Source organism: Trachurus trachurus (genome assembly GCF_905171665.1).
Source record: "Trachurus trachurus genome assembly, chromosome: 12".
Classification (NCBI taxonomy): Eukaryota; Metazoa; Chordata; class Actinopteri; order Carangiformes; family Carangidae; genus Trachurus; species Trachurus trachurus.
In genome coordinates, this window is record NC_139908.1 from 10,783,997 (window position 1) to 10,811,129 (window position 27,133).

The following is a 27,133-nucleotide window of genomic DNA, read 5'->3' on the forward strand; positions in this document are numbered from 1 at the left end:
TCCAGATGTTGACATCAGCCTCATTATCTCAAGAAAAAGCAAATAGGAAAATATCTTGTTCAACAGGATAATCTTCACTAAGCAACACGATATTTGTGATTTTTTAAGGCAAATTAAAGGAATAGTTCACCAAAAAATGAAATTCAGTCATTAGTGACTCACCCTCATGATGATGAATACTATGAGTAGTTTTTTATTCCTTATTCCTAGTTTTTTAGAAAACTCTGGACTATATCCCTTCAGGACACTTGGATTGCAGTGGACGAGCAGTGTGGAGGAATATTAAATGGTAGTTTTATGGACATTTTTGTGTCGTGCCCTATTTTTCTCATACAAAGTTTTCGTTGGACTACGAACCCTACTCCCGGGTCTCCAGATGCACTTTGAGGAATAAAAAACTACTCTGGAGTATTCATCAGCATGAGGGTGAGTCAATAATGACTGAATTTCATTTTTTGGTGAACTATTCCTTTAATTCCCAGATGTAAAAAGCTAATGTTAGACTTTAAACCAACTACAACACAGTCACATGACTTCAGTGTCATCACCACTAAACTTCAACTTGTACTTTTGAATTAGCTCGACCTCTTCTGCAAAAGTTTATCCTCTAACAGTTTGCAAAAGCACAAGCATAAAGACAACAAGGCTGTGAAGACAGGTTGTTTTTTTTTATGTTCGTCTCCATCCACAACAACCTCCTTAGTTTCATTTATACACTTGTTGGCACCCAGCCTTTTTAAGAGATGTAAAGCTTTAAGAAATCAGGACTGAGGTTCATTAACTACGACTGCTGCAACAAGAAGCATTTGTCCGTCATTAAACATTTAAAAAACATCCCTTTAGGATACGTCTTAAACAAATAAAGAATGCGTGTCTCATCGTTTACAGGATTCAGATAAAACCGAAGCGATGACACACAGTGAGGAAGAGGAAGCACACAATCAGCATCTATAAAAGAGAACAGAGCCCTGTTCGAGTTAATGCTCTTTATCTTGTAAAGGTTTTTCTATCCGTGCACCTGTGACCTGGATCCAGGGCTCAGGTGTGCCAAAGTCCTACTTTGATTATTAGGGAATCAGGAAGGAACTGATTTTAGGGGACGGTTTATTTTGGCTCGTGTCGACACATGATTCCCGGACGTGCCTCAGATATCTCAATGAGGTTTTTTATCTCCACGTGTTTTCAATCCGAGCTGCGTAGGCCTGCGCGTGCTGTATCCCTCCAAGCGTCCATCCACTTCGAGGAGGAGACGCCGGGGAGGAGAGGGCGACATATGGACAGAGATGCGATAGAGTTTTCCAGTTGGGGGGGAAAATGACGATGACAGCAGCTCGCCATGTGGTGCGATCAGATGCAGATTACTAGATAAACACTGTCGGTGTCCAGAAGAGGAGAAGATCTGATACCTGATGGAAGCACATGGACGCAGTGCCATCGGCCCTTTCCCATTTTTATCTCTTCAAATATGTCAGGCATCTCAGAGAAGCACATAATCCGAGCAAGTCTAAAAGCAGATCTGCAGTGACAAATGGGATGCTGAGGGAGGGGGGGTGGGGGGTGGGACTTCACTTCACTCCACTGCTGTACATTTGCCTCTCTCTTCGTGCAATCAGAGAAGCCTGAATGCCACAGAGGGAGCAGCTCCGACCATCTGGCCACTTCAAGGCCACGGGTTTGATGTGTGCACGGCACATCAACGGCACATGGAGACAGATGTTTAACATGGTGCGCTGCGCTCAGGGGGAAAGGGCCCTGCACCGACCGAGTAAGGGAGCACCATATATTTTCTGGGTTCAGCGTGCGTGTTGCTTGAAATGTTTCTATTCCTGCGGCGATAACAAAACCTGAGTTTCCCTATACAAACTGCTGACAAGCTCCAAAAAATCGTATTCATATATATCTGACACCGATCCATTCATTAAATACGACAGCTGAGGTCAAGAGACGGATAAATTTCTCCCGGTGAGGTCACGCCACATCATTTTTATCCATTACGCTCCTGTCGACAGAGGAGCTGCAGTTCACCACGTCTTTGGGAGCGAGGGAGGGAGGGAGTGTTATCTCTCTCTCTTGCATATTGGCTAATTTATGAACTTTGCGGGGGGGGTAGCGCTGCTGGAGCGTAAACACACGGATGTGTTGGAAGGTGAGGAAATCCCAACACTGAGCTCCGGGTGGAAGCGAGACGGGAGCGTGGGAAAGGGAGACGGAGGGGAGGAAGGGATAAATGTTGTAGAGGCCTCGGCGTGGAACGGATCCCAGAGCTGGTGGTCAGCGGGGAGCACACCTGCAAGAGGTGCGGGAGCTAACATATCAGCCGCGAAATGCAACGCAACGAGGACTTACAACACCTCTGACTGAACTGAACTGTGGAGAAAAAGAAAGAAAACAGTCCCACCGATCCCCGGGGTCTTTTTTTTTTTAGTCTAAATACATAATAAAAACACAGCATAGCAGTGTACACATGCACACATGTGGACCTGGGCGCACCAAACATGCACACCTCTATTTGATCTCAGTGTGAGCGGTCAACCGTTTCCCCCCCACCACCACCACCACTGGAAACATCTGTTTATACAATCTGCGTGTCAGTCTGGTTTGAGTGGTGAGGTGGTGGAGGCCGAGTCGCTGCTGCTAGCTGCTGCCAGCGGGGACAGACGGCCTAGTTCTTCAGCTGCGGAGGTCAACAATCCCTCGTCTTTCTGCTGTTGACCATAACACTCCTCGCACGGCGGGATCACACCACCGGGGTTAAGAGGGTGATGGAAAACAAAGACCATCTGACATATCACAGCCTCGGCTTCAAAGTGGGTGGCCAACTGGACCGACACAGACAGAGGTGGGGGGTGGCGGGGTGGCGGGGTTCACCGGATAGCCATCTTGTGAAAATCCGCTGTGTGTGCTGTGTGTGTGTGTGTGACTCCATCTGTATGGCATCTCGGAGCTGTTAGATATCAGCGCTGTGCTGTTGTTTGGGCCGAGGATTAAAGAGCAGCAACACAGCAGCAGAGATAAGATCCATCACAATACGAGGATAACAACAGAGCAACAGTCTCCACTGTTTGTTTGTTGTGTGGACACGGAAAAAAACAAAAAAAAACAAAAAAAACCTGCTGTTGCACGAATTTGCAAACACAACACCAGCGGCCAAAACAGTTCATGTCTTTCATCACAGAAACAAGTTGTTTGGGAACTCACTCTGTGAGGTCTGAGCGTCCCTGAACGCATCGGCAGGACAGTTTTCAAAACAGTGCATGCTGTATATTAGAGATAGATGGAAAACAAAACGATGTGTATGTGACGTTAAAGGGACAGTTCAACATTTTGGCAAATTGGCCCATTGCCATAATCCCTATAGTCATAGCAGTAGGTTCGTTACCTTTATTTGTCGGTGCAAGCTATTTTTAGAACGGCGGAACAGAGCCGTGAGCTGCTCAGAGCTACGCTACGGAGGCTAATGGGATTTCTTGGTTTCTCTCATCAAACTCACCAAATACACAATCCAGCAACTCCAAAACACTTTCGTGGACAAGTTGTGACCTGCACATTCACCACACTATGAGATAATAACAGAACGTCACGAGACCGAGTTGTTTTCTAAGTAAATTCATACCGCTGATGCACGTTCCCGTCAGGGGCAGTTTTTTGGCAAGCAGTCTCTGCATTTGCCTCTAAAACAACTCTGTCTCGTAACGTTCTGTTATTATCTCATAGCATGGTAAATGTGCAGGTCACAACTTGTCCATGAGAGCGTTTTGGAGTTGTTGGATTGTGTATTTGATGAGTTTGATGAGGGAAACCAAGAAATCTTATTAGCCTCCATAGCTTGCACCGACAATTAAAGGTAACAAACCTATTCCTAAAACTATAGAGATTATGGTAATGGGCCAATTTGCCAAAATGTTGAACTATTCCTTTAAGCTCCAGACTGGGGGGGAAAAAAATCCAACTAGACACACAACAGCCATGCTGGACTGAAGAATGTGGATCAGGAAACAGGACGATGTGTGGGTGGAGCTGAAATCGATATCAGCCAACACGTGTTGCTGCCCTGTAATCAGGTAACCTGACGCAGAGAAAGTAAAAAAAAACTAGGACGAATATCGAGTTAATCGTCTGATAGCTGCAGACAGAGGCGGCACAAAGAGGATCCTCCTGATCTGGACCAGTAGCTGCTTCAGTGTCGAAGAGATTTATGACCCAGACTCCCTCGTTGTTTGCTCCATAAAACATGCAGCAATGAAAAATGTCAACCTCAAAATATTCAGTTTATGCATTCATTATTTTAAAAATACTTGAAAAACATTGATTAATTGCACCTGATCATAAAAAAGGGTCTTTTGATTGGTTCATTGATTGATTAAGTACATTTAAAGAGTTCAGGTTCTGGTCAGTCCGCTGTCAGAGAAGTGGTTTTTCTTCAATTAATCAACGTTAAGTGCTAAAAAAAAAAAAAAAAAAAAAAAAAAAGATGAAATATCACTTTAAGAAATTAGGGGCTACATTCTTCACACCTATTTCCTCTGACCGCTGATGGAGCAGTGGGGGCTCAGGAGCCCTGAGGAGCCCCCCAGCACTTCTGCTCCATTTCCCAGCGCTGCAGAGTTTTGGGGGCCCTGAGGCCTAACACTGTCTCCATTATGCCTAACTATTTCCAGCCCCACCTTAGCCCTGCAAACTGCCCCGGGGGTCCATAAAGGCAAAGTGGGGCGGTGGGGGGTGTGGGGTGGGAGATCGCAGGAGAAAAAGTCCTTCCACCTCAAAAATCTCAATGCTTCTGTTTCCTAGACCAGACTCAGGAAACCAGTCGCTCCAATGATCGGATCTGAGCCGAGCTCAGTGGATGGTATTCGGCCTTATCCCAGATAGATAGATAGATAGATAGATAGATAGATAGATAGATAGATAGATAGATAGATAGATAGATAGATAGATAGATAGATAGATAGATAGATAGATAGATAGATAGATAGATAGATAGATAGATAGATAGATAGATAGAGTACAGGCAGCCTCGAGAAGTGCAAATTACATTCATTTACATACATTCCCCCATCTCACACACCACAAATACATAGGGACATAAATAGGGACATATCCTTCTCCTTCTTCTCCTTCTTCTTCCTCTTCTCTTTCTCCTTCTTCTTCTTCCTCTTCCTCTCCTTCTTCGGGGTCTGCAGCCATTGTTCTCACCGTGTTTTGTGCTTGTGGATGAGTGCAGTTTAATCCCAACTTCCCTGTGGCGCTGACCTGCTGCTCCCAACCGAGTTTCCCACTATAACACAAAACAAACCCCCCTCCTCCCTCTTCATCCTCTCCTCCTATTCCTGCAAGCTGAGACCTCTCTAGCTGCTTTATCCAATCGCCCCTGGGGGGGGGGGAGTTTTTTTTTTTTGGGTGGGGGGTGCAGAGCCATGCAGGGCTGTTGTGGGCACTCGGAGCTTAACCTGATACTCTGCTCAAAATCAAAAGTAAGCACCGACCGAGGAACGTTGGCACCACACACCACTCTCTCTCTCCCTCTTTCTCTTGAGTTTCGGATAATAAAAGTATCAAGTGATTCCATCCTCGCTCCTCGCTCCTCGGGCTCTTGGCAAAACACGTTAACGGCATGTGTAGGAGGGCGAGGAGACGAGGGACGGAGACAAACGAGGGGAGAAAGAGAGAGAGAGAGGAGGAGAGGTGGGAAGCTGAGAAATGAAGAAGAAGAAGAAGAAGCGTGTTGCTATTGTCAGGCCGGTTTCTGGGGGGGGTGGAGGGTGAGGGGGGGGTAAAGTGAGACGTGTAAGTGCTTTCACTTGCGGACAAAGAGACGAGTGTTGGAGAGTCTCACAAAAAACCACAACACTGCAGATATGGACACCAGAGCGGACACAATGGGACAAATCTGTCCGAATTAGAGGCGACACAGCGGGGTGTGTGGGAGCTGTCACGTCTCATATGAGCAGAGACGTCCTCAGATAACAGACACACACAAAGGAACATTAATCAGCTCTTTATCCAACTTCCTCATTAAAAAATAAAAGCGTTTTAAAAAAAAAGAAAGAAAAAGAAACCCACTCACAATGGAGGACAACGGAGGTCCAGGCGAAAACAAAAGTATGAGATAACAGGAAGTTGACATGAAGTCTCCCTATTTCAGGAGCAAAATGACAAACGATGACTCTGTTTATTATCTTAGGGGGGGTTTTCCACTTTGAAATGACCTTCACAGGTGGTCTCCGCTCAGTGTCTCCCTCTCCATTGTTTTCCTCCATATTGGAAAAACATGCCCCTCTCTCTCCCACCCCCCCAACTTCCTACTTCACCCAGATAAATATACAGAACTGATTTTAAAGAGTCGGCGTGACAGATAATGAAAATACAACACGATGATGAGGAGGCGAATAAAAGGTAACCCTTCAATTTACAGGCCGCTAATCACTTGATAATGTCAAGAAATGGCCAAGAAATGACAATTAATTGCGTCATAATGTCTAGAAATAGAAATAAAGGTCAATTGCAAGGACTTGGTGGAGAAAAATTCTGGCCTTTCCCAAAATATTCAAAGCATGAAAAGTATGTGTAATCTTTTGCCTTCATGAAAAACATGACATTACTATGAAATTGGTCGTTATTTCTAGGCTATTTCTTGCCATTACTATGCAATTAATTGTAATTTCTTGCCTATTTCTTGACATTATCACATAATTAGCGACCTGTAAATTAAACTATCCAACCCAGAACTGACGAATACTTGGGCAACACGTTCCTCTCTGATATGTGTACGGATCTGGGCCGGATCGGGGCCTGAGGTCCAAGTACAAACCCCACAACTGTAGCTACATGTGTGAACTTGTGAAATGAGCACAAAGTCAAAACACAAAACACAGACACCTGACAACCATATAAACCAAAAGCTGTTTCCAGCTCCGCAACTAGATGTAGGAAGAAATTGCTCATAACAAGAAGCTGATTGATAACAGTCAGACACCACCTGCCTGGAACAATGGGCGCCGTGGGAACAGCTTGTGTTTCCATTAGTAACAGGCAGGTGCCAGGAACCCCAATAATATCATAGCAAGAAAAGCAGGAAACCGTGTTTTGTGTTTGTTTCTGCTCTGTTTTGTTTTGTTTTGTTTTGTGTCTGCACAACTCCAAAGAGAGAGACACACACACACATCTCCTGGGGAAAAAGCTTTGTGCTGGACCAGAAGAGATAACATCAGAGGACAAATACACAAAATGTTATGCCGAAGTGACAGCACCACCAACCTCTTGTGCAGTGGAATCTCTTGGCGAACGCAGCGGCGAATTATCTCCGGTTGTATCCAGATGGAGAGAAAGAAGAGTGTCTCCTCCTCGCTCCTCCTCCACAAACCTGCAGCGACAGTAGCAGAAACAACGCGGAGATGATGATGAGTCCAAATCACAAAACCATACCATGTCTCCAGAGGAGGAGCAGCAGTTCAGTCAGGAGTTCAAGTCAGCAGCGTTTGGCTCCCCGACAAAAATGAGCATCGTTCTCGTTGGTATTTTCCGTCTAAACCTGAGACGGAGCAGCGACGTGCACCTGGAGAAACTTTTAAACTGTTTCACATGGCCATAAAAAAGAAAAAAAAAAGGGAGAGAGAGAGAGTGGGGGGAAAAAGACAGACGCTGATGTCTGCATCCCTCATTTGACATGATGTGGGTCCCTGTGGCAAGGTTGCATAATGTTTTAGCGCACAACAAAACACATTGTATGCGTGTTATGTAATCCAAACCGAGCTGCTAAGTGGGATAAGTCATAAGCTCGGTGTGAAAAGTGCAAGTTTCCCACGTCTTCATTTAACTCCGAGGACACAGAGCTGAGCTGCTGATGTCAAAATAAAAGTCTGACTGTTAGCTCGGTGATTTATACAAAACACAACACACGCTCAATTTCAAAGTCTCATATTGACACAACAATGAAGTGAAAGTGCAACATGAGTCATCGTCGTCTCCTCAACAGCTCTTTTTGACGCCTTGAATCTTGTGACTCAGCTCTGAGATTTAAGACTAATTAATATAATGTTGGCTTGTCTAAGCTTAAACTGTGCATGTTTTATGCATATTTAATGAGATACTTATGGAGTTTGAAAATGAAATTTAGATTTAAGTCGAGTAAATGTTGTTAACCGATTCCAGATGTTCACAGAACAAATAAATAAATAAAATATAAAACATAGGCTAACACTAAATACATTTACCGTTTCAAATGGGTTTTATTGTTTTCATAATAGAAAGGGATTATAAAATTGTACTAAAATGAACAATATACTCATACTTTATATAGAAAATACATAGGCTATGGCTGTATGAGGACTGACTTTGGGATCCCAACTTTATCCAAATTGAACAAGTGATAATAAAGAATAAACACAGGAGAAAAGATTACTATAACTAATACTAAATCACCACAGTATCAATATAGTATGAGGCAAGACAACAAGAACTGATCAATAGTTAAACTCAATAGGAGCATTGACACTGATCAAACCTCCTCCTGCTGTCAGCGCTCTGCCGTCCTCATGCTATACGTCAGGATGTGATAATTAACTAATGGCTGACTCTTAGATTAGTTAACTGTCAGATCAATAACCTGACAATCAATAGGCGCCACATTAACAGGATTGGAGAAGTTTTGGAGGAAACAGTAAAGACGACACAACGCAGCAGCAGCAGCAGCAGCACAGTGGGATTAATGGAGCAGAGTAGATGGAGGTTTGGAGTTTATCTCCACAGGAAGCTGAAGGCGGAGCTCGGTGTTAGATATATGACTGACATGTGACGGACGATGCACTAAATCTATCATTGGGTGATCACTACAGTGGCCTCAGGGACACACACACACACACACACACACACACACACACACACACACACACACACACACACACACACACACACACACACACACACACACACACACACACACACACACACACACACACACACACACACACACACGTAAGGATGAACTTCACAAGCCGTTTCCATTTCAGTTCCGGCTCCAACTTTGCTAAAATAAACAGATTAGTTGAGCTGCGAGGTCGACAAATCCCTTATCAAATCTTTCATTCACAACCCTGTCTTACATGGTCTGTTGTTATTGCTCCTCTTTGTGACTCTAAAGGCAACTGTAAAAAAAGAAAAAAAAAAGAAAGAAAAAAAAAGGTGGATTCAATGCTGGATTCATTTTGATGACGATGGTGCATGTGTGTGAAGCCGTTATTCCAACATGATGTGTAAGGTTTTTTTTTCCCACGCGGCTTCTCACACGTTACGGTTTTAATCTACATGACGTGAACGCAGCACAGCACTTTCAACATCTGCTTTATAAATCACTTATCCTGCAGTTTATTTTAAGCAAATCAGAAACCATAAGGAAGACATTTAAATTCTCTATTTTCTGGTTTCACGATGGGTTTTTTTTTCACACTATTACACTTCATCAAAGTCAAAAACACAACTGTGAGATGCCTGCAGGACTACTGACAACATAAATCCTATCAAATCCAAATATTTTCCGTTAAAGTCATTGTTTTGTGGTGTTTTTGATACCTTGAGAATCTCACTTTATGACCTGCAGCAGTGCAACAATGACTGCACGTCCTGCATGAAGAAGAATCAGCTGTTTGTTAAGCTGATATTTGCATATTGATTAACGCCACTATACAATACACACGCCCAAATCTGTCAGACTTTTAAACAGTTGATCTTCTCATTTTAAAACTACTTTTTTATTTTATTTTACTGGACATTTTATCAGCTTTTTATCTATTACGTCTTTCTTTTACAGCTTCACTGACCATTATCCTGGGTGGGTGAGCACGATTATTGTTAATAACAAACATTTACACAAGTTCCTATAGCTACATAAAGTTATCTGAAAGTTGAAGGTTGAATGATAAATTATGGCTGATATTTTGTGAACTGCATTGTTTGTATTTTGGCTTCTACACTTTCTCCAACTGCAGTAATTGTCATTTAGTCTCACAGGAAGAAGAAAAAATGAGTCAGGACAGAGTTAATAAATGAGGAGGGTTGAACATGTGGACTCTACTTCAGCACAGTAAAACCTCCACCTCCTCCTGAAGCAAAACACAAAAAACATCCATCTATCCATCCTTCCTCACAAACAATAAACGACCAAACAACTGAAACCCGCTCAGTCCAAACTCTTACATCACTCTGAACCTGATCCGGCCTACGGCAGCAGGTGTGGACAAAAAGGGGGAGCCTGGAGGTCTGTGTTTGTTTTTACGTGACGCGAAAGTCTGATAAGGAAATTGAACATAATCAAATAAGGTACAATCAACACTGGCATCGAGTTTATGAACAGTGGGAAAACAAGCAGCATTTTGCCACAAAAACTCGAGTATAATCTTGAACTAATACAATTCCCAGAGCAGCTTTACTGCTTCCATATGCTAATAAACAACATACCACCCATACAGCAGCAGGCCTCTGAATCAAGGCACCTTCACTGAATTACATTTTCACACTAAAAAATAAACCAAGATTGCTGCTTATTAATACTAAACCCTCATATTTTGACAGTCTAATTAAGTATACAGACTTGTAGGCATCTCACCTGCCTTTTTTCCCATTAGATAAGGACAGGAGTTTGTTTTAAAAGGTCCCTTGTTGTAAATTATCTACTGCTTTATTTAAAATATTGATCCATAAGAAGATATTTGTGGTTTTAAGAACGAAAAAACATGTTTTGTCCTCACTTAAACCCTTCGGCAGTGTAAATTCTGTTTGAGCAATTTCCAATTACAGAAGTGGGTCCACAACTTGCCACAGCTGAGGGGGATTTCCCTCAAGCATCACAATCCAGCTACTATTCTGGCACCTTAAAGCGATGCCAATGAGGGGGGGAAAAAAGCCCCTAACATGCATTAAAGTTGGGAATACCTCTTAGTTAGGGCCAGTGTTGGATGCTGGTGTTTGAAGCTCAGCTGTTGAACCTTTCCACAGCTGGGGGCAGGCTATTATGAGGGGATATTGAGGAGGGGGGAGATGCCTGTTGGTACATTCACTGCTGCCAGGCCCCACCACAAAAGGGTCTTTCTTATAGTATTTAAGGGCTTTGAGAACAGGGGCGCTGGATGGAGGGGAAGTGTGTGGGTTGGGGTTGTTAACATTGAAAGGAGTAGGAACTACGCTTATGTGCTTTCCTGCCCAGAGTCAAGACGAAGAAGATCAATAAACACTTACTGTATATCCGACGCTACAGCCAAAAACGCAGTTAGCTTAGCTTAGCTTAGTATGAAGACCAGAAACAAACAGGGGAACGCAGTTAGCCTAGCATACTGTTAAACCTCATTGACATGTTGTAGCTTTTTTTGTTTCATATATAACAAATGTCAAAATATTAAATTGTGATTTCACATGAGGCTATATGTAACATGTTTAACTTTTTTTTTATTATAGGCAACAAGTTGTAATACTTAAAGTAGCAGTTTGTAGGCTACGTCTCTGTTGCTATTAGCTAGCCCCCTCATTAGCTTTAACAGCATACTTACCAGCAAGAGCTTGAGCTGTGGTGGTGTTAAACACATGAGTTAGCCTACAAAAGGTTAAAAATATATAATATAATATAATATAACATAATATACATCCTAAAGGAGAGATAGGCCTACGTCTTTGCTCTGTGCTAGCCTGTCAGCTTGCTAATAGGCCTATAAGTGGAAGAAAATAAGATAAGAGGTGATAAGAACAGGGGAAAAAACAACAGGTTAATTATTTCCACCTCTGGAAGCAGCTATTGATGAGTAAAAAAAAAAAAAAAGTTTGATGTGCTGAACTCACAACACTTCAAGCCTAATACTAATTGTATTAGCTACAATGGGCTGATGGGTCCAGACCTTCTTTTTACAGTCTATGGTCCAGACGTGAAAAAAAAAAAAAATCAATTAATAGACAGTCAATCAAAAGTAAATGAATCTGGAGAAACAATAAAGTTCAAATCATATAAACTTACATATTGAGCTGTTTCCTCTACCTCTGGCCTTCATAACCAGCTCCTGGCTGCAGCTTCATGTTTAACAGAGACATTATGAGGAGAAGCAAAAAAAAAAAAAAACGAGAGGCTACTTGAAACTACTTTTAAGTGTTTTGTGGCTGCACATGCAGAGGCCAAGGCTGGCAACGCTGCTTAACCCAAATCAAAGGTTGCATCTATCAAAGGCTGTGAAACATCAAGCGGTGATATTGTATCTGGCAGCAAAGAAATAGAAGAAGAAGATGAATCAGAAGCATCTCCATGTGTTTTGTGTTCATTTCTCCAATGCTCTCTCCATCCTCCTCCTTACTCTTGTGAGCAGTAATGAGAGGCATGTGAGACTGAACAAAAAGCACTCTCGTTAAAACAACCAGCTCAGGAGCCGCGCACGGCCCTCAGGCGAACATCCACAGCACAGGTGCTAACCGACGGAGGCAGGCGCTGGCGGTTTCCTCACGCGGCTCATCATCATCGCTGCACTGCTGCGCCGTGTTGTTCATAGACCAAATATTTAAAGAGCGCTGGAGCTGCTGCAAAGAAAGAGAGACGGTGGAAAGTGCACCTCACCTGTCTGATGTAAAAGGTCAAATACAACATGTTTATCTAAAGTACGGTGAGCAGTAAAAACTGGATTTACAGTTGTTAACCATGTGGGAACATCTGTTTCTGGAGCGCACAGAAACACAATACACTTTGTCAGTGTAAACTGGGTTATATAAAAGCCCCCCCCCCCCCCCCCCCCCCCCCCCCCCCCCCCCCCCCCCCCCCACACTCTCTAATCTTAAGGCTGGGACTGAATGGCCATTACAGCTGCTGTCTATTCTACAATACAAAACAGACTTGACCAACAATGACTTCATCATTGCACTCAGCAGCCTGTGTGTGTGTGTGTGTGTGTGTGTGTGTGTGTGTGTGTGTGTGTGTGTGTGTGTGTGTGTGTGTGTGTGTGTGTGTGTGTGTGTGTGTGTGTGTGTGTGTGTGTGTGTGTGTTTAGTCTGTGTCACTGGAACATTTTTACAGGACTAGCAAACTGTTGCTGCATCAGCACCACAGAAACCGCTCAGTGGCAGCACAGTGGATTCAGTATCATACAACAGAGCTAATATTTTTTCACTACTGTTCAGCTCGGCGGCTCGTACAGTACGCTACGACGAGATCTCCACTTTGTCACGTGAAATGTCAGGAATGCACAACAACAACAAAAGAGAGCAAAACATGAAAAGGATAAATAAAAGCAATTATTGTTGTTGAGAATAATAAGCGCTGTCTGTTCCCGCTCAGCTGGGCAGCTGGATTACATTCACCACACATTATATTTAGGAGCCAGCGTTGAGACAGAGGGGCTTTGAAAGCCCTGCCAGGAGCTCTTCAAAGAGAAGAGGAAAAACCGTCGGGTTTCTGTAGCCTGTGCAGCTTCCGCTTCGGCCTGCCGACTGAAACAATGCATCGACCGACCAAGACAGTGTGTGTCCGGCAGACTGTTCACTGAGCCCAACATCCTTTTGCTGCCAGATGTCAGATTTACCACTGAAACCTTTATAAACAATGCAGCAATAACTTTAAATAGAAGTAAACCAAAGCAGATTTCTCATCTCTGGCTGCAAACGTTCAATTTCTGACACCTGCAAAGACGACAACAAGCTAATTATGCAAATGTAGATGATATGAGATGTTTACAAATGCTGTCACCCAGCACTTATTTGTGAAAATATGTCCTAAATATCACTATGATGGGGTTTTCTGTGGCTCTACAGCAAGATGGACCTGATGGTACCTACTGGTAAAGTTAAACAACATTAAAAGTCAGTTCAACTTATGTATGAAAGGAAGGAAATTAGTCATAAGGAGTCATGAGGTGGATGAGAAAATGAACACAATCCAGGAAACGGTGCCAACGACGAAGCAGCAGGAGAAGTTGATGTGGCTAATCAAGAAACTTTAAACAGGATGTGAGACGAAATCTGAGCGACTTTTTAAAAAATGATGTCAAGAAAACTATGAAAGAAGAGCTTGCTGAGGGTTTTAGAGCCAAAACATGAGCATCGTGGAGGCCCAAGCCCAGATGACAGACCTGGAATCAGACAGCTTGAGATAAATATTAACTTGATGGATTCATACCGAACATAAGGTTGAAGCTAAAGCGAAGTGATCCTGGCACCCTCACCAGCTGATGATCCATGCAGCAGGAGACATAAATAAATAAGTATTGCTCTGTCTGAGTACTGTAAATCAAAACGACAGATGATTCCTACGTAATCCTGTTTGGCTGTTTGGCTCACACACTTTAAACAGTTTCCAGTTTTAACGTTAGAAGAGAAAAGGCTTTGATGATGAAGACTAACTGATGTTTTTGGCAAACCTAATGGGAACGTTGGCCGGGCCGGGAGGGGGTTACTGGAGTGTGTAAACTTTCCAGGCTGGACGTTAAAGCCTACACACAATAAAGAATGAATGTGCTGGTCGTTTTTCCTTTTAAAAAAACCACACAATCTGATTTGATTGGTTAATGATGCGCTGCTTGGCTGAGGAAGTCACATGCGGTTACAACTGTAGGTGTTGAACTCCATTAACGTCCGTCCGTTACGGCAGATGATTCAAACACAGACACAGAGAAATAGCCTATAACGGTTTTTTACCCTGGCACATGAAAATTGATCCCGTGTGACTTTATCCTGCTTTTTTGGATGATGTCACACTCCATCTCCTCAGTTTGCTCCTAATTCCTCCGACACAGACACACACACACCCTGTTTCTCCTCCCACATAAAAACACTTAACACCGCAGCACAAGCAGGACCATTAAAAAGGAACTGGGGCTGTAAAGTAAAAACACAAGGTGTGTTTTACTCCCTCAGGCTGACGCTGATTACACACTCTGCACTAATGCAAAGATTATCCACACTCTATCCAATTTCCTCTTTTGTGTATGTGTGCCTGCAATGTGCATGCATGTGTACATGTATGTGTGTGTCTGTGCCTGTAAACCACAGACCGCACACAGGATGACATCACCTTGCAGTGATTAGTCTGTTAGCTCAATGTGAAACACAACAGATGGCTGCAGAGGGTCGCTCTTCATGATCCTTATTAAAGGAATAGTTCACTCAAAATTGAAATTTATCTACTCACCCTCATGTCGACTAAGGGTTGGGAGAAGTTTCAGAGTCCTCCGTGCCTTCTCTGAGTTACAGGGGGGGTCAGCGCAGCACTGCATGTCCATATGACGGTAGCGAACTGAGTTCACTTTTCTTCGTCCAAAAAGGCACACCAAAAAACATCCAAATACCTCCATAGTGCTCGTCTGTAATGTCCTTCTTATATTGAAGCCCCAACATGAGAAATTGTTCCGAAAAAAATTAAATAAGTATATGTTTTAAGCTTGTTTGTAGCCCCGTTTGCTAACGTCATATGGACATGCAGTGCTGCGCTGAGCCCCGCTGTAACTCCAAGAAGGCACGGAGGACTCTGAAATTTCTCCCAGCCCTTAGTCGACATGAGGGTGAGTAGATAATGAGTGAAATTTCAATTTTGAGTGAACTATCCCTTTAAGAAGAAAAAGGAGAAAAAAAAACACATACAGAGTCAAAAAAGGAAAACGGGATTAAAATAATAACGACCTTTAACTGACTTTTAGCTGGTGTGTGTGCTGCTCTGTTTAATGGGAGGTGGTGATGTCATCACTGCGCTCTCTCTCTATGATAAAAGACAGGTGTATTAAAAGCTCTCTGATGTGGACAGGAGGGTTATTTCTCTGGACTGGACGCAGGCCAAGTCTCCTCCAGACGTGATGACAGACGTTAACGGGCCACACACACATTATCCTCCCTGTATTAGGCGCTCATGTTCAAATTCAAATGGCATCGTCGTGTCGTAGTAGAGAACAGGGAGGCGTCGTCTCTCTCCTCTCTGAACCTGTCGTGATGGGAGATTCCCATTCAGCGTCACAGGCCGTTGGCTCGCAGGAATCTGATAATGGTTGTGCAAGTTAACGGGCGCATAACGGCTTCTTTAAATGGGCGCACAACCACCGGTGAGGAGCCGATAAGATCGTCTAAGTGTTTACATAATCTGGTTTAAGTGTGCGCCTGCTATTAAACTGTCTGAACTGAGCAATGTCAACAGTCAGAGTCAGGTGTTTTCAGCGTTACACACTTACAAGCTGACCACTTACTATGAGAAAGTGTGTTTTGTGCCCCTTCAGAGCAGAACAGAGCATAAATGTTAAGTTTTACTCTTCATGCTCTTACTTTTATGACTGTTTAAGCAACTAGAAAATGGTTAATGTTTAACAGTCTGATGAACCGATGGATTTGCGTCAGTGCCAATATTGATTCAAGTGCATTGTAATTCAACCAGAACGTTACAGCTAAATGTTTCTTCTATAAGTAACAATAACTCGGTCGTGGTGGACGTATTAACCTTGTATAGGCTACAACTCTACAAAGTCAAAGCTGTGAGTTTTACTTTGGGAAGAGGGAGGAGAGACAAGGGACCAGACTAAAAGACACAGTCACACATTTAAAGTTATAAAATGACATCAGACATGCTTGAAAAGGTTTTCCCATGTCTATTAATGGTTTAGGAAAAGCTTCATACTCCCTAATAAAGACAGGACGTCATGTCCAGATTTGTCTCATTAGCCTCAGTAGCTCCATGCAGTCAGCAGTCGGCTTACTTCATCATGTTCAACTTCTAAATTAAGTGTTTTAATCAACTAGGAAGGTATATCTGAGTTTTAAGGGCAGCTAAAAACCTCATTAGATTGTTTTTAATGACGCTACCATTCAAATCTAAACACATCAAATGACCAAGTGTGCGATTCACACTGGATTTTTGTTTTGTATCAGTGGTGGGGAAATCTCAATGTGGGGAAACTTCAACTTCGCAAAAGTGCAAAGAGAAAAACAAAACTGTTTCCAAATCCACTTCAGTACGGAGATTATCTTCTTATATTTCTTCAGTTATCTGTGTTGACTGCAGCTCTCCTGGGTAAAGTGACAGATGAAGGTCAGAGGAGGGGGAGGAGGAGGAGGAGGAGCCGCCATGGAGACGTGAGCTGGTGGAGATGGTAGGGGAGAAACCAGGGGGAGGGGGAGAGCGAAGTCATCTCCAGACTTCTGCCCCTGGGAGATGGATCACAGATGTCTGACCCAGGGCGGCTTCACTTAATTGTGAAACAAAAAGCTTCACCTTTTCTCTTTTCTTTTCTTCCTCTCTGTCTGAAGTTGTCTGCTCTTTGCTCTCCTTCCCTCTTTTCATCTCTCTCTCCCTCTTTCTTTCTCTCTGAAACTTGTTTTCCTTCATGTCTGTTTCCTGTCTCCCTCCACTATTATTACCGCTCTCCATGATTCACTTTTCTCGTGCCTGTGTTTACTCTCCCTCTCCCTCTCCCTCTCTCCACGCGGTGAGTGACGGCGTAATCCCTGCTGTTTTCAGATGGCAAATACCACTTAGCTGTGGAGGGCCGCCCCCAAATGACAACAGCAAACAAAGAAATGCCTCATTCCCTGCATTCTTTTTTTTTTTTTTTTACTCCTTCTCTTCTCCAAAGCAAGTATGCACGTTCAACAAAAGGATTTGGGACGAGTCAAAGCAAAGGTCAATAAGAAGAGGGGGAGGAGATGGAGCAGGGGAAAAAAATATATGAAACAGTAGCTCTCAGTTTTGCATGAAAATATAAACAGTCTGATTGCGGGAGGAGAAGCTTCACGACCGCAGTGAACTGTTGCTGCAAAGATGCTTCCTCAGAACAAACAAACTCACTTCAGACAGCGAGTTAGAAGAGAGAGAGAGAGAAAGAGAGAGCTGGATGTCTTTGAGCTGAACCTGAAACTGTGTCTGTGTTTACTTTTAGCGGAGCCACATCAGTGCTGATCAGACCTGAGATCAGCTCCAAACAGGATGCATCTGTTGACAAGGCTGTGGGTTTTAAGGAAAACCAACCTGGTAAACGCCGGATAAATTCAATTAACCCGCGTTAGAATCAGCTCGTCTGGAGCTTTTTTTCTTTTTGAAAGGGGGTGGGGGGCTGGGTCGTAGTAGCCGGACCCCGTGTGGTCCCACAGGTGGTGAAACATTATCCCAGTATGTCTTAGCTGAGCAGTCACCCTCACCTGGTCAATCCACCTCAGTGACCCCGGACTTTCACACTGAAGATTAATGGAGATGTTCAGTCAACAATAAACTCCGCCCCTAAAATGGCAATATGGCCCCTAAAATATACCGGTATGTATAGATATATCAGCCACTAATTTGCTTGATCATCTACAACAGGGGTGTCAAACTCATTTTAGTTCAGGGGCCACAAACAGCACAATTGGATCTCAAGTGGGCTGGACCAGTAAAAATAATAGCATGATAAGCTATAAATAAAAATAATATTGTATTATAAGACGTTTACAGTTAAAGAACTATTCTTTTACAAAACATATTATGAACAATCTGAAATTTCTTGATAAAAATACATGTGCAATTTCAACAATATTATGCCTCTTCTGCCTCTTCACATGGCAAATTCATTCTGAGGGCCAGATTGGACCCCCTGCCGGGCCAGTTTTGGCCCTCGGGCTGCACGTTTGACACCCCTGGTCTATAAGCTCAGGAGCCAAACTGGGTTGTGTTAACAAAAGCCTAAACTTAGATTTTATCCAGATCTAACTCTCAGCTTTCACCTCTATTCCCATTATTATATGTTACTTTCAAGTGAATCTATTTGACTCAACTTTATCTTTAACAGTGCAGCTAGATCATGAAAAAACATTGATCAAGGACATTGATCTACAATGACATCATCAATAATCACACTGTTGAACTTGAATGACTAATAATCTAAAGTTACAACACACATAACATCATAAACTTAAACTGTCACAGGGGACATTTGTTCTGCATTAATACTAAAAGTCAATTTTCCAGATTATAATAATTTAACTTCAGTAAAATTTCCAATTCAAACCTTTCACTTTCACTGCAGCGGTTTATTTTTAGGGTGTGGTGTTGGTCGTTTTCTTTAAATAAAAGGATCTGAAAACCTCTTTGACCGCCGGCTGTCAGCACAAGCTGCAGATGTAACATGTGCGAGCGGAAAAGCGACAGGAAGGCAAACGGTCATTTAGTGCGAGTACAGTCGGGACAAAGTCAAAGCAAAGTGACCTGCTGCCTTATATTTAGAGTGAGTCACCTTTATTAAGACTAGATCTGCCCATGCAGGAAGTGGACAAAGACAGAGAGAGCCTTATGGCTGCCGGTCCCGCGGCAGCTCCGGGTTACTGCGCTGCAGCGGTGATAATGACCGGTGACGCTCTGCCAGTCCAAACCAAAATAGGGTTTCCATGGTGCTGGTGAAACCAAAACCCAAACATGGGGAATCACATCTCTGGTGGTGAGTAATCTGGGACTCTGGACTCTGGAGCAGCTGGAGGGTTTCTCTGCTGCACGAGAACAGAGGGAAAGGGAAAGGGAAACTGAAATGGTTCAGTTTGACCAGTGTGACCGGAGCCAGACTGGGATTTTTCTGACTGAATGGAACAAGATGATCGAACGTTCCCACGGAATAGACGGGACTTGGTGGGTTGATTGATTTTAGATCAGGTGGCACTAGATGGGGAATCAGCTGCTACAATATGTAACAGATATATAGAGGAACATAAATTACATTAACCTTATGTTATCTAACTACAAATCCAGTTTTCCCAAGTTGCAATATAAAATACTGCTTCCACTTTCTTTGAAGGGATAGTTCAACATTTTGGCAAATTGGCCCATTGCCATAATCCCTATAGTTTTAGGAGTAGGTGTGTTACCTTTAATTGTCGGTGCAAGCTATTTTTAGATCAGCGGAGCAGAGCCGTAAGCTGCTGCTGGGATTTCTTGGTTTCCCTCATCAAACTCACCAAATCCAACAACTCCAAAACTCTCTGGTGGACAAGTTGTGACCTGCACATTCCCCACGCTATGAGATAATAACAGAACGTTACGAGACCGAGTTGTTTTCGAGGTAAATACATGCAAAACTGTTGATGCGTGTTGCCTTCAGGGACAGTTTTTCAGCAAGCAGTCTCTGCATTTACCTCTAAAACAACTCCGTCTCGTAACGTTCTGTTATTATCTCATAGCGTGGTGAATGTGCAGGTCACAACTTGTCCACCAGAGCGTTTTGGAGTTGTTGGAAACTCCCATGAGCCTCCGTAGCATAGCTCTGAGCAGCTCACAGCTCTGCTCCACCGTTCTAAAAATAGCTTGCACCAACAATTAAAGATAATGAACCTACTAGCTAAGACTATAGGGTTTATGGCAATGGGCCAATTTGCCAAAATGTTGAACTATCCCTTTATTTAACATGAGAAGTCACTGTTTTACTCAGTTTTATGTCACCGTGTATCAACCCACACTTGGTGTCTCTCTGAGCGTCTAATTTCCACATTTACGAGTGTGCACAGCTTCAACAAACAAGATATGACACGCCAATTAGTGAGCATTCTCCTGAGTGGTGAATATATAAATAAACATACTGATTAATGGAGGATATAATAATTAGTTGCAGCCCCTGGTGATAAATCCCCGGTCTCCGTCTCTTTGTAGTCATTGTTTTCTCTCTCTCTGATATGAAGTGGAATGCAAAAGCGAATTATGAGTTTCAGCTGCGACACAAACACAATGCAATCTCACTCATATAGCTTAAAGCCTGTTCCATGACCTCAGCCAAAACTGAGCATATGATACCGCCTTATCGCACGTTACACACACAGACGGCCTATTGTGGCGGGTCGTAACCTTTCATCATTAACATACAGCTGTGTGTGTGTGTGAGGGGGGGTCTAAGTCCCTGAGCGACTCCACTTCCAACTCAATCAATATTCAAACATGTCTGATGTAATGTTTGCCAGTAAAAGAGTAAAAGAGGGGAGGGGGGAGAAGGGGAAGGGGGGGGGGGCGGATGGGCAGGGAGGTAAACAGGAGATGTCCCCGAGACCTGGACTCCAGAGTTGGACACGACCGTCAGAGTTTAATGAGCCTGTAGTTGCTGAGGGACGAGATGAAGCGCTGGAGGCCATGCAGCTGCAGAGCCCTCCGTCCGTCTGTCTGCCGCGCATTCCCCCGAGACTGACCCCCCCCCCCTTCACCCCCTCCACCCCACCAAAAAAAACTAAAGCTCGCCACAAAGGAACAAAACCCGCTGCAGATTCTTTCTCCTCATTTCACCCGACAGGAGGGTCCTGACCCCCCACTCCTCTCCTCTCCTCTCCTCTCCTCTCCTGGCCCTCCACAAGTCATTCACTCCCTCTGGACATCTCTTTCTTCCTCGGGGAGGGGGGCTGGGGAGGGGGGGGTTACGTTCCACACAGGCCGACAGTCAGGCCTCTATTGACAGAGGGGGCAAGTGTGGGCCGAGGGCTTTGTTACTGCCCCAGGACCCCACCCTGCTGGGGTTTCTGAGTACAGAGCAGGATGGAGAGCTGCTGGAGAGAGATGTAACCCCCCCCCTCCCCTCCCCAGGAGAGGGCTCATCCCTGGGAGGCACAGGGTGGGAGTGGAATGGAGTGGAGGGGGGTGGGGGGGTGGGGGGAGTTGGCCCCCAGGACGGAGAAAGCTGCAGTTAAAATGCAGCAGGCAAGTGAAGAATAGCAGGAGAGAGGAGTGAGGGGTGATTAGCTCCAGCGCTGCCTAATCTAATCAGCGTGCATGACTACCCCACACTGTGGCATGGAGGGGCAGGGTGGGAGGGAGGGGGGGGGGGGGGGGGGCAGAGAGAGACCAAGAAGGTTTTAGCTGTGTATAGTGTATCAATCGAATCGGAGACTTGCAGAGGAGACCAGAACCAGGAGGTCACATGGGAAAGGTCAGGGTGAGGGTGTGTGTAAAGGCTGCTGGACGTTGTCACATTTCACATGGAGGTGACGCAGCTCAGGCCTCGATCAACTTTAGGTCACAACTTGTCCACCAGAGCGTTTTGGAGTTGTTGGATTGTGTATTTGATGAGTTTGATGAGGGAAACCAAGAAATCCCTTTAGCCTCCGTAGCGTAGCTCTGAGAAGCTTGCCGCTCTGCTCCGCTGATCTAAAAATAGCTTGTTTTCTAAGTAAATTCATACAAAACCGCTGATGCACGTTCCCGTCAGGGGCAGTTTTTGGGCAAGCAGTCTCTGCATTTGCCTCAAAAACAACTCTGTCTCGTAACGTTCTGTTATTATCTCATAGCGTGGTGAATGTGCAGGTCACATTTTGTCCACAAGAGTGTTTTGGAGTTGTTGGATTGTGTATTTGATGAGTTTGATGAGGGAAACCAAGAAATCCTATTAGCCTCCGTTCTAAAAATAGCTTGCACCGACAATTAAAGGTAACGAACCTACTGCTATGACTATAGGGATTATGGCAATGGGCCAATTTGCCAAAATGTTGAACTATCCCTTTAACTTCGAGACGCAACATGAAACATCTGAAGTTGGTCCCAGAAGCTGATGCAACACGTGAAGAGCTGAGGTGGAGGTGGTTCAGTAACAACCGGAGCTGAAGGTCTGATCTCATTTCTACACCTTCACATCAGGGGTAGGAGCATCCTGATTCTGTTGTAACAGCCCTTTAAACAACGTTTTTCCATTACCACACTACAAACACAGGGTTGTGACAGTTTTCCCAGAATACACCAGAATACATACCATTTATGCTAAATTCAATCTTGTTCCCGTATATCACGACCCTGTCCTTCATAATAAAGTTTTCATAAAAGATCTCCAGCAACATCACATCATTGTTGCTGATTTGCGCGGGTGTCATGTTTTTACATATTTAACTGGTGCCCGATATCAATGAATTATGATTCAGATGATGTCGTATAATGGTTTACTAGTTGTGTCTCATTTCGTACTTGAATGTCCGTCCCTAACCGTTGGGTTAGGCCTCAGTCTCAGACACTAACATGATGAAGATCTGCAGCTGTGGTTGAGAGCAGATGTCAGAGTGAAGCAGCAGAAGAGAAACAGCCTCATTACAGCCGGATTAATCTTTAACAAACAGACATTTAAAGCTTTGTTAAACATTAAATCAGTCGTAATCCGTTATTTATTGGTAAATACAAAGGACTGGCTGACCTAATGAACCATCTTTACAGCAGTGGTCCAGGTTCTGAGTCCTACCCCATGTTATGTAACTTTTTCTCTTCAGTCTCAACTTCCTGTCTCTCTGCAACAGAAATCCTTCAATTAATCACAATATATGCTCCACAAAGCTCCCCAGATGTTGTCACTTTCCATTGAAACTTTTATCTTTTGATTGAAAGAGTTGTAAAGTCTGTAATGATCTGTTCAGATTAGCAGCAGTGACGAGGGTTAAATGCTTCGTGCACCGTCAGCTGACTGCTGCGCTAGGCTACTGCTGTTTTCTTTGCTGATGGAACATTAAGAAAACTAGTGTGGAAGCTTTGCGGATGAATAATTGCGGATAAAGAGTTTTAAGACTGTTTGCTGACTCCGACTCTGATGTAGAGGCAGCGGAGGCACCGCAAATAAACGAAACAACATGAATTCAACAATGTCGTTTCAGAGGACGCAGCTGGCTACGTGGGGCTGGGTTTGAATTCATCTGACCTAATTACGGGTTAGCTTCGAGTTATTTGAACATCATTTTTTTGTTCTTTCTTTAAAGTGACATCCCTGATTCATACAAACAAAAAGGAAAGCGTTCATGAACAATAAGCCCTCTCCAGATCAGCAGCTTCATAAACGAGAACCAGCTCGGACACACGGCTGCTTTTAATTCACTCAGAAACTCTGCTTTTAGAAGCTTGGAACGGAAAAACCTTATAACGTAATGTGACCCAGTTAAGATTTGTCTGAATTTTAAGACTGTCCTTCCTCGCATTACGTCAATTTTATGGCCAAATAAACAATCTTTAGTGCAACTAGACGCGTATTCCTTCAAAAAAAACAAAAAAAATTGATGTGTTGGTTTCATTAGAGAACTTCCTGGATGCTCCTGTTGAAGGTTTTTATTGACCACACTCACAGAGAGACAAAAGAAACACTGTGGGGCCGGAATAATGCCAGAGAAGAGGAAGAAGGTAGAGGAGGAAAAAAAAAAACACTGATGGTCAAAAACAGATGTTGCTGCTTCGTGTACAAGTGCAACAGTTACAGTAGTCTGAAGAAATATGGTGCAAATAAACCAGTCTTGTTATCAGGGCCATCTACAACAGAGGAAATCCACAGTGGGGGCTTTCGCTGTAACAAACTGTATTCCAGATGTTGGTCGCAGCCGGCCGGAGTCGTCGGGTTTAACCTCTGACACGGGAGCAGCAGTTCAATTAGTGGATTTCACACTCCGGTCATGGTGACACTACGGACCCGGCTCCGGTTTCAGACGCACACTGATAGTGCCCAGGTCTGATTTCCATCAGCAGACGACCACTCAGCGATATTTACGCTCACAGACTCATAAAAAGCGAGTGTTTATTTAGGATCCGAACGCACGGAGAGAAGATGTAGATCAAATCGTCCACTGAAAACAGCGCTCACTCCAGGAGAAATACACTGACCGATCCCATAAACTGGATCCTGGATTAATGACAAAAGCGCAGCCCCATCAAAGCCCGGAGAAAGCACGAAAAGGCAGATGATGTGGTCAGCATGAACGGGTTAGCAGCAGCAGCAGCAGCAGCTAAGAAACTTTTGTTTTATTTTATTTTTTAAAAGCTATCGCCAGCTGCATCAGCTTCCACCGGGCTGCAAAAAAGTTGGGGGAGGCTGGTAATATTTTTTCCATGCTTTGAAAGTTTACCATTCTGTTTAGGGAGACATTAAAGCAGTTTTCCAAAGCATCTGCGCTGCCCGGCTGCCAAGGGAGAGAGAGTCTTTTGCGTTTCTTGTGGCCTGAACGGAGGAAGAGGAGCGCTCTGCAGGGTCGTAATGAATGAACCCTTTTTTTTTTTCTTAAATGGGCCAAACACGGAGCCCTGAGGGACCACGTGCACTGGCACATTAGCTCAAACCACTGGCAAACCCTTTGACAGTGGACTCCACCAAGAACCGAGCCCGACCGCCATCTTTAATCCCCAGCCACTCACCCGGTGATGACATAAGCATCATTAAACATCTGAAGCTCAGTTGCGTGCCCTTTAAAAAAAAAAAAGGAAAACAGAGAAATTACAAAATTGGCTCAAGCTAATTACAGAATATAGACTCATAACCGAGACCACACAGTGGCTGCTGCTGCTGCTGCTGCTGCTCCACAGCTGGTAATTAAGTGACAACAATACGCTGGTCGACAACACTTTAGCACATTCAGACTGAAGCTATAGCGACATGTATAGTGTTAATGCACCAGAAAAACGGGAGCTGAATCCACGTGGAAAAAGACAGATCGTATGGCTCTGATGTTTCCTACCACAATGAATCAGTGACTGAGGTTTGGAACAACGTTGAGCATCTCTCTCTCTTTCTCGCGAACACTTTCTATGAAATCTGCAGCAATAAAGAGAATCACGCGTGGAAAAAATAATAAATCACTGATTGTTAGGAGGAGGGGAGTGGGGGGGGGGGGGGGGGGGGGGGGGAAGCAAAGTAGGGCTTTCCTCATGCAAAAATACACCACACTGACCCTGACTCTGGTTACACAGTGGTCCAAAGGCTTCACATAGAAAAAGGTGTTTGCCCTCAGGAGACCTTTCTCTTTCACACACACACATACACACAAACAGTGGTTTACAGGTGAGACCAGTTCTCAGGTTTACTGCTGAACCACAACACGAAAAAACAAAGACAAGAATCTGTGTCGTGTCGCCCCTTCTTTTTTTTTGTCACGACCACAGAGACCTCAGAAACTTCAACGTGTCGACTGACCTGTGCAAAGAAATCAGCAGGTGTTCGGGGGTTAATGAGGCGTCTTTATGGAAAATTTAACTTGGGAGAAAATGTTAAATGAGTCATGAGGGAAAAAATACAAAACAACACCTCGTCAACTGTGAGAATTACTGCCACTTTATGTGATAGCAAACAAGGTGTTGGAGCTTTAGCTGTGCATAAGAACACATGTGAAAACACTAAACTGAGCTGTGGGAAACTTGGTTGCACATTTTTCACCTTTATCTGCCAATTAAGAGACAATATAAGAGATTTAATGTTTGATACGAGTAACTTTTCCACTTTAAAATGACTTATTACACATGGTGTAAGAAAATAGATATATAAAAGAAAGAAGGTGGGTTGGATTTTGTACAGAAATAAAGACTACAACTGATGCTTAGTGAAGATTAAACTGTTTCTAGTATTAATTACTCATTTATAAGCCTTTAAACATGTGAAAATCTGCAGCTTTTTTCCTCCTATCATGTTGTATTGACTGATGGTTACATGAGTCCAACTTACACCACGTGCATTGAATTTAAGTCACCATGCATATGAATTTAACTTGCTTTTAAGGAGGAATTAGGTTTAAAACGCTGCACTTATGAGTGCTGCTAACACATAAGGGGTCACAGTGTGCTGCTTTGCCCAGGCAGAGCATCAGTCTACTCGGCTTCCCTGCCACGAGTTTTCCCCCCTCAGAGCACCGGGAGAAAAACCCCACAACTCAAGAGAAAAGTGGATGAAAGTCAGTCTCAAACTCCGAGTGAAAGTTTCTGCAGCGCAGATCAGCACACAGTCGGGAAATCTGTACAGTAACAGCTTTAGACAGAGAGAGGAGGTGATTTCTTTCAGTGTCGTTGTGGAGCCGCAGCTACTTACGTGTAAATGCTGGCTGTGCGATTTAGAAGCGACGCCTCTGAAATCCACAAAGTTTTCTTTTTCCTCCTTCTTCTTGTTCTTCTTTTTTCAGCCGGATCTTCCTGCGTCTTCTCTCGGAGCTCTGTGCGGTTGAGGCTGAAGCTGTCGGACTCGATCCGGACTTTGGTTTTTCTTCCTCCCTCCTCACTGTCTCTTCTTCATCCTCCACGTTTTCCCCGGGACCGCAGAAGAATGAATGGCTGGCTCTGGCTTTGACTCCGGCTTCGGCTCCGGCTGCAGGCTGCTGGCTCCGTCCCCTCCTCCTCCTCCTCCTCCTCCTCCTCCGCCCAGACGTAGCCTAACTACTGTTGGGATGGGAGTGACTGCGCTCCGGTAGCTCCCTCCCCCACCCACCAATCACTGGG

The 27,133-nt window shown here is 44.0% G+C and overlaps 1 protein-coding gene across 2 annotated transcripts in view; it reads right to left on the bottom strand.

Annotated features, from left to right (window-relative positions):
• The window catches only part of lhfpl2a (LHFPL tetraspan subfamily member 2a), a 51,310-nt gene that overhangs the window by 17,699 nt on the left and 6,478 nt on the right, over positions 1 to 27,133 (bottom strand). The window contains exons 1-2 of one of the 2 annotated variants that reach the window (XM_083983437.1): positions 26,730 to 26,930; positions 7,255 to 7,360 (exon numbers count right to left, since the gene is read on the bottom strand). The gene's annotated coding sequence lies outside the window, so the exon portion shown is untranslated. Of the gene's footprint in view, positions 1 to 7,254; positions 7,361 to 26,729; positions 26,931 to 27,133 lie in introns of those variants that run through there. The other variant, XM_083983436.1, reaches the window with a different exon arrangement.